This window comes from Lampris incognitus, chromosome 9, assembly GCF_029633865.1.
Source record: "Lampris incognitus isolate fLamInc1 chromosome 9, fLamInc1.hap2, whole genome shotgun sequence".
NCBI lineage: Eukaryota > Metazoa > Chordata > Actinopteri > Lampriformes > Lampridae > Lampris > Lampris incognitus.
In genome coordinates this window covers 47,955,917-47,973,250 of record NC_079219.1, presented here as the reverse complement: position 1 = coordinate 47,973,250, position 17,334 = coordinate 47,955,917, and the positions used below count along the sequence as shown (strand labels likewise).

At 44.5% G+C, this 17,334-nt stretch overlaps 1 protein-coding gene across 2 annotated transcripts in view; it reads right to left on the bottom strand.

Annotated features, from left to right (window-relative positions):
- Positions 1-16,557, bottom strand: part of LOC130117813 (raftlin-like) — a 171,009-nt gene extending 154,452 nt beyond the window's left edge. For both annotated transcript variants that reach the window (XM_056286051.1, XM_056286052.1), the window contains exon 1: positions 15,960-16,557. The gene's annotated coding sequence lies outside the window, so the exon portion shown is untranslated. The remainder of the gene's footprint in view (positions 1-15,959) is intronic.
- Positions 16,558-17,334: the final 777 nt, after the last annotated feature.

Below are 17,334 nucleotides of genomic sequence, written 5' to 3'. Positions count from 1 at the left end.
TTCTGTGCAGTTCCTCCAACAAGACCAGTCTCATCAAGTTTCTGGTGGAAGAGTGGAAACTCCCACGATACAGAGCTATGCTGCATGGAAAGGTGTTGTACATGACCTGTGAGGAAACCTGCTACAAGTTGACAAAAGATGGGTGTGAGGAAGCAGCAGAACTGCACTCCACACATGAAGAAGCTAACACCTGTCTGCTCCTGCATGCATTGCATGCAGCAAATGCGGGCTCAAAGTCAGTTATCATCACAGCTGAGGACACTGATGTCATGGTGCTTTGTCTTGGCTTCCAGAAGGACATCACCTGTCCCATCTACCAGAAGTGTGGGACTCAGAACCGCACACGGTTTGTCGACATCACCAAACTGGCAAGTTCACTTGGAGACAGCATCTGTGACAGCCTAATTGGCTTACATGCCTTCACAGGCTGCGACACTGTCAGTGCATTCGCTGGTTGAGGGAAGCTGAATGCCCTGAAGATAGTGAGAAAGCACACTTCCTGCCAAGAGACTTTTAGTCAACTGGGACAGACATGGAATGTGAGTGATGAGCTGTTCCAGAAAATTGAGCAGTTCACCTGTCGGATGTATGTTGCTAATAGCAGCACTGCTGAGGTGAACAAACTGCGTTACCAGCTCTTCTGCACCAAAAGGGGAGAGGTTGAGTCCAGCCAGCTGCCACCATGTAGAGACTGTCTCTTTATGCATGTTCAACGAGCCAACTATCAGGCAGCAATATGGAAGTGCTGTCTGCAGGCTAACCCTGTGGTGCCAAGCCCTACTGAGTATGGATGGACAGACGATGAAGGCAAGCTGGCCATTTACTGGATGCGCTCCCCACCTGCACCAGATGTGGTCTTGGAAATGCTAACATGCAAGTGTGTGCATTCATGCAAAATGCCAAGCTGCATGTGCCTGTCAAATGGACTTCCATGCACAGACATGTGCAGGTTACAGACCTGCAGTAACCAAAAACAGCAGGATGGTCCAGAACTGGACTTTGAACTTGGGGAGTCAGATGATGAGAGAAACGAGCAGTTTGATGAATGACAGTGTGATGATTCTGATGGTATTACTGTGGTAGTAGTCTATTGATGCACAGGATGTTGATTTTGGACTTGGTTACCCAGAGCTTGATAACAATAATGTAACCATATTCACATATACCCATTACCCTACCCATTACCATTACATATACCCACTAATGATATGGGATTACATGTATCATTGACTAAGTAAATGTAAATGTCAATGTTGTTCAAAATATTAAAATAGTTCATTACCTCACTATGGTATTCCTTTTTATCATGTATTTTGATTGTGTATTTAAACAAATGTATAGAGACCAGTTTGTGACCTAACTGGCTTTGGTCTAGTTCTCATTTAAGGCTCACAATCACCTCACACAATGAAATAATATGGGTATATTATACATTTCCTGAATCTTTACAGTCCTGTGAGTATTCCAGTTTTTGTGTTTTGTGTCCCTGATATTCCTAGATGGCACAGGGCTAAAAGAAAGTATATAGTTTAGGCGAAAATTGCAGAAAGATGTGTGTTATTGACGGGTTGAAGAGCTCAAGTGACCTCTATATTTGTGAGAAATATCCACAACAGGGCTTGAATGAAAGCTAAGAAGGTCACCTTTAAAATGATACCAAAGACAATATTATAGAACATTGAAAAATGTCCTGACCATGAGGCTAAACCAGGATATGCACCAGCGTCTAAAATGCAATTTAGTTTAGCGGGTGGTTAACTTCATGAGCTGATAACTGTGATACAGCTGCCACTCAGGAATGGTTATCATACCAAAATATCATCTACAGACATGGATCCTCTCAAAAATTATAAGTAAGTTTTGCCACCTTGAGTGTACCGAAATATCGTCTGGCCCATGGACTACGGGCACTGCATGGCAGCTGCCCATGCTATGGGTTAAATGCAGATCATAATTTCCCCAAAATATTAAAATAAAAATAAAGAAAGAAAGAAAAAAAGAAAGAAAGAAATGACTCGGTTTTGACATGGTCTCTGACAGTAAGGACTCATTATTTTTCAAGACCGATCGGCTATAAGACTGTAATTTACTTTTTTTTTTACATTTTAAATGGATATCAAACTTCCTCTGAGATCAGTAAAGTGCAATCTAAGCCCACTTGCTTCTTTTTTACTATCATCAATTGATGTCTATGAGACATTGAAAAATTGGAATCTAAAACATTCCTTTCTTGGCGGAGGAAAGAAAAAGCCAAACTAAATATGAAATTGTATTGAATTAGTAGTACACTACAGACTACTACAGTTGGTCATTATGTTTGATTGGACTGGCACTGTTCAGGTGTCAGCCTTTACACAAGTTTTGGTTCCACTGGTCTTGGGTTGGACTTGCCATCTTGAAAGACCTGGACATGACTTGGACTCAATCAGCTTCGGTTTCAGATTTTACTCAGATGCACCCCCCCCCCTCCAAAAAAAACAAAAAAAAAAACAAAAAAAACCCCACTTGATCTGGATTTAGGTGGTCTTGACTACAAGTCCAGTCATGACGACCCCCAATTAGAAACCCTCTCATAAGCTAGAGGTTAAAGGTTTGGTTTCCACAACAGTCATAGTGGACTAGTCATAATCATACTATCTGAAGTGTCCTTGAGCAGAGCACTGGACCTGTATCGACTCATTCAGTCGAATACTTTGCAATGTAAATGTTCCCTGCTTTGATTTCCGTCCTTTATTCCTGTCCTTCCACCTTGGCCCCTTAGTTGGGAAGAACAGAGAGGGCAGAAAGAGAAGCAGAGACATGGACAGTGTCTGCTTCTGGACAGCAACATGTAACATATAATGTGTAACATGTAATATGCAACATGTGAACACATGACATGTTACGTGCACGTAACATGTTAATATACCATGTAACATATAACACATAATGGCCCTGTGCCATTAAAGCCATCGGCTGTCAGTACTTTGAAAGCACTGAACCGTACTCAACAGGCCATGTTGCGCCGTGTCCAATGACAGCACCCAAATTCAAATTGTTATGGTTGTTGATGGCTAATGCTCACATTTTATGTGGTTGAAAAGCATATATTTTCTTGAAATAAAGGGGACGTTGGTTGTTTTCTGGTGTATCAACACTCTAGAACAATAAGCTCTACAAACAGGGCTTGACATGTGGAGGGAGTTGTTAGATGTTTGAAAATGTTTAATTAATGAACATATGACACATATCTTCTTGCCTCAAAGTCAAAGCAACGCCATGTGTTCTGGGAAGTGGAGAGAATGTTAGATTAGCGCAATGCGACGTTGATTGGGGAGTTTGTATGTAACACATGACATGTAGACGTTAAAGATGCTTAAAGATAAAGCACTGGGTGACATAACATCAGGATTGTCCCCGTCTTGGAGAAGCGATGCTGATTGGCTGTTTAGCTGATCAAACATGCAGAAGACGGGGACCAGTGGCGGCTATAAATATAACAAAAACCTGTGCTCTTGTCATCCCACAGATCATCTAAAGGACGCTGTTATTGGTGGCATGGTGGCCCCGTGGTTAGCGCTGCTGCCTCACAGCAAGAAGGTCCTGGGTTCGAATCCCATGGTTCTCCAACCTTGGGGGTCATCCCAGGTGTCATCCCAGAACATGCAAACTGTACCTGTGGTGGGTTTTCTCTGGGTGCTCCGGTTTCCCCCACCATCAAAAAGACATGCATGTTAGGGTTAGTACTCCTGTCTGTGCCCCTGACCAAGGCGATGGGAAAAGAACTGGAGTTGGTCCCCGGGTGCAGCGTGACGGTGGCAACCCACTGCTCCTAGCTACACAGATCACAGCTAGGATGGGCTAATTTCCAGTAACTGAATTTCCCCAAGGGGATTAATAAAGGAAATGTAATTAATAACAATTAATTTGTTGTAAGCAGTTCTTGATAATAAAGATTGTCTTTGCAAGTGGACACACTGGCATGCAAATTCCCTGTGTTGTATGCCAAATCTGCCGACAGCACAGGTTTAAAATATCATATATAACATCATACTATATCATAGCTTAACCTGACAGGACTACTGACTCAGTATGTTGCGTTTGTAGGACTAAATTAAATTTGGGCTTTGTGTAAAGTGTGCAGCCATTTCCATTGGTAGCAGCTCTTTAATGCTTACAGTCCATCCCCCTCTTGGCAACACCAAGCCTATGGAACACAAATTGTTTGCTTTACCTATTAACCTATATGTCTTACATTTCTATTATGTAACTAAAAGCCCAAAGTCTAAGATTACAAACACCTTTAATGATCAGCACTGGCAGGCTTTATGCAAACTGTTCACCCAGACAGTGGGTTTACACCGCTTGCAGAAAAGCCACAAAGTGCCGTCCACTCCCATTCAATGCCCATATCAGTAGATTACAATGTTTGAACCAGTCACTATCCCTTGTGGGATATAAACACACCATGTAATGTATTATTTTGGCATCTATATTTTTCAAAAACAGGCATTGGGGAAATGTTCTTTATAAGGATATGTATGCATCATATCATTTAGAGCCATAAAGGCTCGGGCTGCATGCTGTAACTTGTAAGCAGCCTATACTTGTGTCTTGTTGTGATTATTGGCTGTTTATTTGGAGGACCACCACCAGAAATTAACAGCAGAAATTATAAATATTTGATCTCTTATAACATTACAAATGAAAACAGTTGCTGAATTATCTAAATGGAAATATTTATTTAGTCATTTCAGGTTGTTACACATACAGTGACATGGCCAGGCATTCCCTGCCTGCTGCCATTCTTCATAAAAACATCAGTTCTGCAGCTTTTCCACAATATTGCATGAAACTGAACTAACAGACATATTTTTGGAACTAAGATTTAATTTTGACCCTCTTAAATATAATGATGAAAGTGAAGGGTAATAGTAACAATACATTCATTGCAAAATTGGACTCAAAAGGGGGATTTTCAGGGCGTCCAGGTAGTGTGGTGGTTTAGTCCGTTGCCTACCAACACGAGCACCGCCGGTTCGAATCCCTGTATTGCCTCCAGCTTGGTCAGGTGTCCCTACAGACAAACCTGGCCATGTCTGCAGGTGGGAGTCAGGTGTCCCTACAGACAAACCTGGCCATGTCTGCAGGTGGGAAGTCGGATGTGGGTATGTGTCCTGGTCACTGCACTAGTGCCTCCTCTGGTCGGTCGGGGCACATGTTCGGGGGGGGGCAGCATGATCCTCCCATGTGCTACGTCCCCCTGGCAAAACTCCTCACTGTCAGGAGAAAAGAAGCAGCTGGCGACTCCTCATGTATCGGAGGAGGCATGTGGTAGTCTGCAGCCCTCCCTGGATTGGCAGAGGGGGCGGAGCAGCGACTGGGGCAGCTTGGAAAATAAGGTAATTGGCTAAGTACAATTAGGGAGAAAAGGGGGGGGGATCCAGAACAAAAAAAAGGGGACTTTCACATGATAAATATAAAGGACAATATAAAGTTCAAGTCAGGTCAGCCTTTGCTGCTACCATTATGACAGTAGATGGTACTATCTGCATCTGTTTCCACTGCTTTGTAGATTTCCCTCTTTAGGCAAAGGCTAGGGGACGGTAACTCTGAATTCAAAACCAAGAAGGCACTGGCAGCAGGGCACTCGATGGTGTTTGCGGCAGAAGAGCCCAACAGGATCATCCGCCTATCGGACCAATGGCACAAACATCAGATGGCATGTAGAGGAACCACTCTGTTGGTTAATGGATGGCATCACTTGACAAGTAAGCTGTTAGTGTGGGGCAACCTCTTTATCTACTGAGCCCATTGCACTATAGTGTACTGCTTAGGAATGGGTTCTGAGGTCCAGAGAGACTGTTTGGTGGGGGCACGACACCAACTGTCTTAACTACTGTGGTAGGCACGGTGTGAGGAGAGCTCGATGGGAAAAGCATTTGCGAGGAGAGCATTTACAAAGTCCTATGGCGACAGAATGTATGTGATGGTAGCAGGCTTAAGGAGCAGGAAGCTACTCGCAGGACCTCTGCACATAGGCGACTCACATGTGATGGTCGAAAATCTGTTGAATCCTGGGCAACAACAGGGTCGAGGCAGCTGTGTGAGTGTCCGGGCAGCCCTATTCAGGGAAAGCACTGCCTGCCCTGTAAGGGGAAGCCCCTAGAAAAGGTGGGGTAAAAAAATGCTTGCTCAGAAACTACCTGGCTGGTTTGCCATGGCCAGTAGGTCTTCACTTCAGCGGTCAAAAATGCCAAGAAAGTGAAACTGGCTGTTATTACATGGAACATTCGGAACATGTTGGAAAACCACATCAGACCTGAGAGAAGAACTGCATTGATTGCTAAGGAGCTAGAGAGATACCGCATTGACATTGCTGCTCTCCAAGAAACAAGGCTTGAAGGCCAAGGCCAAATACAAGAGAGCAACTACACCTTCTTCTGAATTGGAAAGGCCAATGGAAGGAGAGATGCTGGAGTGGAGATGCTGGACAAACAGAATTGCGTCCAGATTTCCCACTCTACCATTAGCAATCTCTGAGAGGATTATGAGTCTCCGAGTCTCTATGGGGGGAGAACGCTTCTTATCACTCATCAATGTGTATGCTCCAAACATGGCGTATCCAGATGAAGAAAATGAATCTTTCTACCAGGAATTGGTTGAAGTAGCAGACAGTGCACCAAGCACAGACAAGCATCTCAATTTATGAGACTTCAATGCAAGGACAGGCAAGGACCACTTAACTTATGAGGGTGTCATCAGAAAGTCTGGCAAGGGCAATAAGAATACCAATGGCGACCTTATGTTGAATTTCTGTGCTGAGCGTGACCTGTGTATTACAAACACCTCCTTCACCTGGATGCATCCAAAATCAAAGCATTTCCATTTTTAGGCTACGTTGTGACTCGCAGGGCAATCTTGACAGAAATACTCTCAACAAAGGTGATGCGTGGAGCCGAATGCTCAACTGATCATTACCTGGTCCAATCACAGTTGCGAATGAAACTAAAGATGAAGTCCCAAAAAAACACCCTGTGAAGCACCGAAGAAACTGGATACCAACAAGCTAGCAAGCACTGAACATCAAATGAGACTAGCTGCAGCAATCCCATCTGCTCTTCAAGATAAAGAAAGGGTTGCAACAGGCACAAGTAATGTTGAAGAATGCTGGACACAAATGAAAGAGACCATCTATCATTCAGCAAAAGAGGTGCTTGGTCATCCAAAAAGAAAATCACCTGACTGATTCCAGGATCAAGAAGAAGTAATCCAAGAACTGCTACAAGAAAGGCAAATGCTTCACAATGCCCTACTGAAAGAGAACTCTGAGAGGAGTCAATTGGCCTTCAAGGCAATTAAAGTCAAAGTTGAGAAGGAGATTAGGATGATGAAGGACAATTGGTGGAGGAAGAAAGCAGAAGAGCTGGAGGCCTTAGCAGATCGAAATGATATGCATGGACTCTTCTCTGCGCTGAGAGCCATCTATGGCCCAAGAAGCAATACGACAGCAACAGCAAAAATGGCAGATGGCAGTAAGCTGTGTACTGACCTAAAAGACTTCACAGAGAGATGGAAAGAGCACGTCTGCACCCTCTTGAATCAAGAAGGATCAGCAGATCCAAATGCATGCCAGTGGCTTACAAGAAGGTCAATAAGAGAAGAACTCTGTGAGTCGATCACAATGGCTGAAGTAGAGAAAGCACTTAAAGACACCAGAAGTGGGAAGGTACCAGGACAAGATGGCATCCCATCAGAGATCCTGAAGCACAGCGGCTCAATACTTAAGTCAGCGCTACTAAAGCTCTATAATGCCTGCTGGCAGAACCTATGCCTTCCTCAAGACTTCAAAGATGCTTTGATTGTGACCACCTACAAGAAGAAAGGTGAACGAGGCAATCGTGGAAACCACTGTGGGATCTCACTTCTGTCAACTGCCGGAAAGGTCCTGGCTAAGAGCATATTGAACCAGATAAAGATCCTTTAAGAAGAAGTGTTGCCTGAAAGCCAATGTGGTTTCAGATCTGGTAGATTCACCACAGACATGATCTTCACCCTGAGACAACCCCAAGAGAAAGTGACCGAACAGCACCAGCCACTTTACATTGTTTTCGTGGACTTTTCAAAAGCATTTGACACTGCTGATAGAGAGACACTGTGGAAAGTGCAAGAGACTTATGGCTTCCCCCAGAAACTGATCTGCATCATCAGACTTTTCCACGACGATATAACAGGGAAAGTATCAGTTGGAGGAGACGTCAGCGATGCTTTCAACATTAAGTATGGAGTGAAGCAGGGATGTGTGCTTGCACCGACCCTATTCACGTTATATCTCACTTCAGTCCTAGAAACAATGTCAGCCAACTTGAGAGGTGGCTTGTACATCAGGACCTGAACAGATGGAAACATTTACAATCTTACAAGACTCAAGGCGTCTACCAAAACAAGAGAACTCTGTGTTCAAGAGCTTCTCTATGCAGATGACTCAGCTCTGGTTGCCAATGATCCTTGAGAAATGCAAGAAGTAGTAGATTGCTTCTCTTCAGCAGTTACCCTCTTTGGACTGAAGATCAACATCTCCAAAACAGAACTTTTGTACCAGTCTCCCCCTCAGAAAATCCCCAAAGAAGGTCAGCCCAGTATTTTGGTTAATGGAGCAACTCTGAAGACCACTGAGTGCTTTACCTATCTGGGCAGTGCTGTGACAGATACAAACTCCCCTGACTTAGAAGTGGACAGAAGAATCCAAGTGGCCACAAAAGCCTTTGGTGCCCTCCACAAATGACTTTGGTCCCACCATGACATCAGGCTGACAACAAAGAGCAAGGTCTACAACACAGCTGTCCTCCCATCTCTACTATAGTCCACTGAATGCATGACCCTGTATCACAAGCACATCAAGAAGCTCACCAGCATACAGCTTCATCATCTGCGAAAGCTGCTGCGAATCAGATGGGAAGACAAGGTGCCTGACATGGAAGTATTGAGATGTGCTCGTACTGTCAGTGTTGAAGCCCTAATAACAGCCTCCCAACTCAGATGGGCTGACCACGTGAGAAGAATGCCAGACAACCGCCTAACAAAAGAGGTTTTCTACGGGGAGCTGTGCAATGGAAAAAGGAAGCAGGGACGCCAGAAGCTACGCTTAAAAGATGTGTTCAAGCACCACATGAAGATCTGTGGCATAGATGACTCCAGCTGGGAGACAGTGGCCCTGGACAGACAAAGACGGCACTCCACAGTAAGGCAATCGAGAACAGCTGTTGAACAAAAGAGACAAGAAGCCTATGATAAGGCCCACCATGCAAAACATAACAGACCAACTCAAACAACATTCATCTGTGACAAATGTGGATGATATTGTCACTCTAATGCAGGCCTGATGGCCCACAGGCCTGCTTGCAGAGCTTAAACTGCATCACAGTCATCATCGTTTCGATGGACTGCCGAAGAAGAGAAGAATAAATGACATGTCATGAAGTGGGTATGCGTCGCATTTATAGCTAACTATGTGTGACAGAAACAAAAGTTTAGGGGGCCTGGTTGGGCCTGCCTTCCTTGTCCCAGGCCACTGCACTCTATGCATCCCCTGTATTTACATAGTTGTTACGGGACAAGATCTGAAATGGACACGAGTTTAAAGCTGGACCATAATTTGATTTAAAAAATGGGGCAATGGGTTCAGCGGATGGCGTTGTTTTATGTTTCTTGAAAAAATAAGGGTTATTCAATGGATTTGTTATATTTGCTGTATTTGAACGGCCAAGGACAGGATATAATTGGAGAGAGAAAAAAATGTATCAGCTGCAGAATGAGAGACGAGTGAGGTTGGGAGAACAGAGAGACAACATTCTCTGCTGGAGATTCTCAGCCATTTCAAGGCTCCACTCAGCTCTCCACGGCCTCGGCCCGCCACGTCTGTACTGTCTCAAGGCTTCAGTACTCACCACACACACACACACACACACACACACACACACACACACACACGAAAACATCCAGGGAGGTATTGCCATGGGAACTGGACCCTCTTCGACTATTCCCTTTTTAAGAGAATAATAGGTACCAATCACTCTCCCTCTCTCTTTTCCTCCACCTCTCACTCTCTTTCTTTTTGTCTCTCATCCTTCTCATCTTTGCTCTCTCTCACCTCCCATCTTATCTCCATGACCCTCTCCTCTCTCCTTTCTGTGGGAGTCTATGACCGGCATGACTCTGATATCTCATGCATAATCTCTTCACGCTGGGATTCACATCATGCTCTCTACTGAAAAGTAAATCATTGTCTAAACCCAACAAGTACAAATACTACAATAGATGCAATTAGGCCGTATCAACAAAACCACTGAAAGAATGAATGTATGTCACTCCAAGAAAAGAAGGGCGAAAAAGAGATGCCAGGATAAAAATCAGAATTTGTTTTTTTACCATCTTCTGCTAAACCCCTTGCTATTTTACACCTTTAAATTGTGGAGGAGTTTGAAGAGCCTTTCCTTCAGTGAATCGTTGCTTTCGTTGCTTTCTGTGAACTTCCTCCAGGCAGGTCATTTTTTATTAAAGCTAAGCAAAGCCAAGTTCTTCGCTCTGGAGACGCCGAATCGACATGTCCATGTTGAACATTAGCAGATCAATACCACTGCAAATTTCCTGACCACCCATTACAACAAGAGTCAATTTGCCCTCCAGAAATATCGGGGGATTTTTTTTTTTTAAGGTTCATGGTTAAGCCGCTCGAAACCGGTGAAATATTGGATCATGTATTTCTCCTTATGCCTGGGGAATTCATCCTAATATGCCATCTCGGGTCTTCAGTGATGCCGGAGGCTTGAATAACTTGCAATCTTCAAAAGCATAATCACTGTCACCTTGCCACGGTATCAGTAAAATAATCTCTATCTCAGATCTGGCAACCAAGACTTTTGAGAAGACAAAGTGGTGAGAGATATGCCGGGACCTCAATCCTATATCAAGATGACATGTTTGTCAGGAGCGCTGTGAAAATGATCCGTCATCTACTGGGACAATATTGAAGCATGTTTCTGTCAACCAAACTGAGAGAAAAGTGTGATTCGTGTTGAACGGGTCAAGAGTTGTTTTTCAAAAATACACAGTATTCGGTCATTAAAAAAGTGGACTAGTCTCTTAAAAAGTGCCATAGATTATGACAATTTTTACTAGTTTTCATTTTGATAAGGTATCACTTTTGTCAAATAGGCATTCTGTTTGGGGGTTTAATCCTTTATGTGTATTTTATTTATTCAAGTCTCTGTTCTAACTCATATAAGTAGAAATCAGATGTGCTTCCATGGGGAGGTCTCTCTGCTGGCGTACAAAAAAGATTCAAACAAATAAATATATATGCATGCCTGACGACACGAAACACAGATGAACCAGCTGCTAACATCAGTGTCTCACCCTGACTGGCTAACACAGATCAGAACAATACTGACCATGAAGGACCCCACAATGGTACAACACCTCAAAACTACTGGCAGATAACCTGCCTCTCCACAACATGGAAGATCCTGTCAGGCATCATAGCAGCTAAGCTGAATGGACCCAAGTCAATACATGAGGGAAACTCAGAAAAGAATTGGGAACAGCACCAAAGGGTCAAAACATCAGCCACTGGTTGACAGAGCAGTCAACCAAGACTCTAAGACCAGACAAACCAACCTGAGCACAGCCTAGATTGACTACAAGAAAGCCTATGACTCAATGCCCCACACATGGTTACTGGAGTACTTGGCACTATACAAAGCCAAGAGGACACTAATAGCCTTCATTAAAAACTCAATGTGGCAGTGGAAAACAACATTACAGGCCAATTCAAAGACAATCACACAGGTAACCATCAAATGTGGCATATACTACCAAGGTGATGCACCATCCCCACTGCTGTTCCACATAGGCTTGATTCCCCTCAGTCAGATCATCACAAAGAATGGATATGGATACAGGTTCAGAAGTGGAGTTATCATCAGCTACCTCCTATATATGGATGACATCAAGCTGTAAGCCAGGAATGAGTGAGACACTGACTCGCTGGTCCACCTCACTAGGATCTGCACAGGAATGACATCGGGATAACATTCGGTATGGACAAGTGCAGTTGAATGGTGGCAAATGGAGGAAAGGTGGTGAGGAATGAAGGGAATGAATTACCAGATGGTAGAATAGCAGACATACAGGACAGTTACAAGTACCTGGGTACTCCACAGGCAAATGGAAACCACGATGAGGCAGCAAAGAGGTCAGATACAGCCAAATACCTCCAGAGAGTGAGGCATGTGCTGAGGAGCCAGCTCAATGGAAAAAAGAAGATCCAAGCCATCAACACATATGCCCTACCATTCATTAGATACCCAGCTGGAATAATAAGCTGGCCAAAGGAGGAGGCAAAGGCCACAGATATCAGAACATGGCAACTCCTCACAATGCACAGAGGGGCCCACCTGAAGTCCAGCAACCTGAGACTGTATGGTAAGCGAAAAGTTGGGGGCCGAGGCTTAGTGAGTGTCAGAGCAACTATTCAGGATGAAACAAGGAACATCTATGAGTACATCAGAAACAGGGTGCCCCAAGGATGAACTGCTGAGTGAGTATCTCAGAAAGCAGAAGACAGAAAGGGATGTACCATGACAAATAGAAGATGTGACTGATAGAGAAATCCTACCAGTGGCTAGAAAAGGCTGGAATGAAGAACAGCACAGAGGTTCTGATCATAGCAGCACAAGAACAGGCACTCAGCACCAGATCGCTTGAGGCAGGGGTCTACCACGCCAGACAAGACCCAAGATGCAGGCTGTGCAAAGAGTCCCCTGAGACATTCCAGCACTTAATGTGTGTGTGTGTGTGGGGGGGGGGGGTGCTAGCTGGGAAAGCATACACTGAAAGGCATAACTAAGTGGCTGGGATAGTGTACAGGAACATCTGTACTGAATACAGACTGGAAGTCCTCAAGTCCAAATGGGAGACACCGCCAAAGGGGGTTGAGAATGGCCGAGTTAAGATCCTGTGGGACTTCAAGTTACAGACTGACAAGCAGGCGCTGGCTAACCGACCAGACAGTGTGGTGGTCGAAAAGGAACAGAAGACAGCAGTAGTGATCGATGTAGCAATCCCACGCAATGGCAACATCAGGAAGAAAGAGCATGAGAAACTAGAGAAATACCAAAGGCTAGATGTCTTTATGTATGCTCAATAATCCAGGTAAGAAAAATCACAGAAAGTTGAATCAATGCATTTGGACATAACAGATGAAGTGCTGTGACCCCCAAACTGGGAGAATGGCTCCAGCAGATTCCAGGAACAACAACTGAGGTCTCTGTCCAAAAGAGTGCAGTCCTAGGAACAGCTGAGATACTGCACAGAACCCTCAAACTCCCAGACCTCTGATAGAGGACCCAATCAAGCTTGAGGAAGATGCATACCACCCGAAAAAGGGTGAGAGGGATATATATATATTTAAGTTTAAGTGTATCAAAGAGTTTTATTATGGTGTGTGCGTGTGTGTGTGTATCTGTCTGTCAAGCAGTGAGGGCCACACACCAGGGTTTTAATCAGCCAAAGCTTGTCAGTTACCTTCATCAGAATTCATGCTTTGCACAGGAATCACTGGGGCCAGATCATATAGGAAACATCAACTGATTAAAATGCATGTTTGCTAAAATAATTTTTTGAGAAGAATCAACACGAGGGTGACATTCAGAAAATAAACCCAAAGTTGACTTAAAAGGATGAAAAATCAACAATTCAAACACCCAGAAAATACAATCACAAACAGGCAGTGTTGTTTTTTTTCTGGAAGGTGATAGCCATTACTTTTTACTGTACAAAGTTAAAGGCTCCAGAAATCAACAGAAGGTCATTAACAGATTGAAGCATACAACTTCACCTTTTGCCGTTTCAAATTATTTTGCTTGACCAACACGATGCTGTAGCATTGTGGCCCACATGCCAAAATCACTTCCACATTTCCAGCAGGCTAGTTTCAAGCCGGTTGTGGCTCATTATCATGCAGTTGTTTGGCAAGAAAAGTGTTTCCCTCTGTTGGCTGGAGCAGGTCTCACACACACAGAGTAGTAAACTGTGTGTGTGTGTGTGTGTGTGTGTGTGTGTGTGTGTTTGTTTATGTGTATACATGTACATTTGAGGTGTACATGTGTGTTTACATGTGTTGTTTTAGGTTATGAAGGTGTGTATAAAAGCCAAGAATATACTGTTCGATGTGTGTGTGTGTGTGTGTTTTGAGTGAGCTTGTGACCAACCAGCAATGCAGGGTTAACGCACCATCTAAAACTCCACAACACACCAGCTGGAACTGATTAACAGTTCAGTCAGACTGTTCTCTCTCTCTCTCTCTCTCTCTCTCTCTCTCTCTCTCTCTCTCTCTCTCTCTCTCTCTCTCTCTCTCTCTCTCTCTCTCTCTCTCTCTCTCTCTCTCTCTCTCTCTCTCTCTCTCTCTCTCTCTCTCTCTCTCTCTCTCTCTCTCTCTCTCTCTCTCACACACATACACAAAACTCTTTCTCTCTCTCCTGCCCTTCCTCAGTCTATCCTCTCTTCCTCTCTCTCTCTTAGACCCTCATCTTCTTCCTCTCTGACATCCCTGCCCTCTCATTGGCTCCTGCTGTCCTTCCACTTGATTTTCCCCTGTGCACCCCCGGTTCTCGAAACCACACGCCTGCCTCGATGAGCACACGTTGATGCAGAAGCACGTACGACTGGATGAAAACAGGCGCACTTACCATACAGGCGCACACACAAACGTGCCTAAGAAAACATGCACATGCACAAGTGTTTACAAGTAAGGTGAACAAATACACATGCGTGCCCACAAAGGCATATGCAAATGTACTTGAGCAAGCTCAGGGGTCTCTCTCTCTCACACACACACACACACACACACACACACACACACACACACCAGACAAAAACATAAGCACTCCCTTTTCTGACTGGGTTTGCAGGGAGTGGTTTGGTGCTGTTTGCCGAGCACATCTTGAAATGTTGTCAGGGTCCACTGATTGGAGCCAGGTAGACATTTTTGGCATTCTGGCTCCACTCCGTACCATCCATCACACACGTGACTTCCAAACAAGCGGACTCACTGATCCGAACGACAAACAGCCGCCGTGTGAATGCATGTCTGTGTGCGTGTTTGTGCGTATGTGGTTGCGGGAATGTTGTTGGGTCATTTGTTGTAACACTGCGTATGAGCCAAACCTGCAGCCTTGTTTCATGAATCAGTGCCATGTGATTAAGGCTGTGGGGTTTTTTATGGTAAACGTTTGCCACCGTGCAGAGCATACCGACTTCACAGTGACTTCTGTCCAGACAAGCAGTGCAGTAAGCACATGGCTCAAAGTTGATTTTTGACTCTTATTTTGTGATCTTTTAAACGAAACTCAAGCACTCTCATAAACACAACATGTACACACACATGCACGCACACCAACATACACACAAACGCATGAACACATCCACACAGACAGGTAGACATACAGGCACAGACACACAAAAACACAAATCCACATGAACATATTACACCCTAACACACACACACAACCTCAAAGATAATTCACACTTACCCATTTACATTGAGATACAGGCAAAGACACACATGAACACAAATACATATACACGTACCAATTAATATGCACAACCCCCCCCACACACAGTTAGGTAGACATACAGAGAAAGACAAACACTCATGAACATACACACATTGCATGCACCCCAATTCACACAGTCACAAATACACAGAAATACATACACACACATAATCTCATAAAAACAGATAATTCACACTTAGTTACACACAGATAGGTAAACATACTGGCAGAGACAAAAACACACACACTTGAACACAAACACACACACACACACGCATAGCAATAAACACACAAATGCAAATATCCTCACAGAAACACAGAGCTTCACTCTTACACATTTACAAGTACACACCCAAACTAACTTACCTGACCCAGAACTGAGCGGAGAGTTGAAAGAGAAGTTCTTCACTCCTGAGCTGCCACCAAACTGCTGCCTCCAGCAGACACACACATTGTGCTGACAGCAGGACCAGTGAAGAAGAAGAAGAAGAAGAAGAGGCACCCGGATGACTCAGATCCTGTGTGACAGCGTACCCCTGTCAGGTCTCCTGGATCAAGACCGTCCTCCTTCTTCTCCTCCTCCTCCTTCTCCGGCGGTGGACAGCAGAGACTCCGGCTGTTCTCCTCCAGTTCTCCTTTGTTGGCCCGGTGCTCAGCAGAGCTTGGTTAGCCAACATGTACTTGTACACACACGGTGTGTTTAGGTCATGCTCAAAGTATGTCTGTACCGATGTTCTGCAAGCTCAGGGAAACCACATCCTGTCACATATCTACCTCCCCCCCTCTCTCTCGCTCCCCCCTTCTCGCTCTCGCTTTCTGTCTGCTGTTTTCTGTTTCTCTCTCAACCTCTCTTTCTTGCTTTCTCTCTCTCGCTCCCCTGTGATTGTCTGAAGCAACTGAGCGTTCTGACCCAGCCTCTGTACAGCGCACCCTCTCTCTCTGTCTCTCTCTCTTGCTCTCTCTCGCTCTCGCTCTCTCTCTCTCTCTCTCTCTCTCTCGCTATTGCCGGCAGCCTCACCAGTTCCAGTCGACTGACTTAAGAATCCAACTGAGGAGGACAGGGAGAGAGAGAGAGGAAATGGGAAGGGTGGGAGGGGGACTGGGAAATACCAGAGTTAGAGAGAGAGAGAGAGAGAGAGAGAGAGAGAGAGAGAGAGAGAGAGAGAGAGAGAGAGAGGGGTGGGGTACAGGGAGGGGGATGTTGTTATGGGGTGAAGGACTGAAGAAAGAGCAGAAAGAATGAAACAGTAATCAATAGTTTGTTTTTGTTTGTTTGAAGGTGGAGAGACGGAGAGCCATAAAATGCTGTTCAACATGGTTTACCATCCCTCTCTCACTGCCACACACACACACACACACACACACACACACACACACACACACACACACACACGTGTGTGTTAATAGTTGAATCTATCTAGGAGTCTCATGGTTAGGTTAACTGAAATGGGAACCAAAGGCAACATGGCTGTTCTGATGAATAAGAAAGTAATAGTTTGTGTGTGTGTGTGTGTGTGTGTGTGTGTGTGTGTGTGTGTGTGTGTGTGTGTGTGTGTGTGTATACTCTCTTCTGCAGTAGCTATGCATATTTAATATGTGTGGGTCAGGACCCCCTATTGCTCTGTATGTATTATTTAAACCTGTCCGTATGAGGGACCACTACCTTAGTAAAGCAGCAGCCGTCTCATAAAACACATCACTAAGGAGTTCACAACACCTGACACAACAACCACTGCAATAA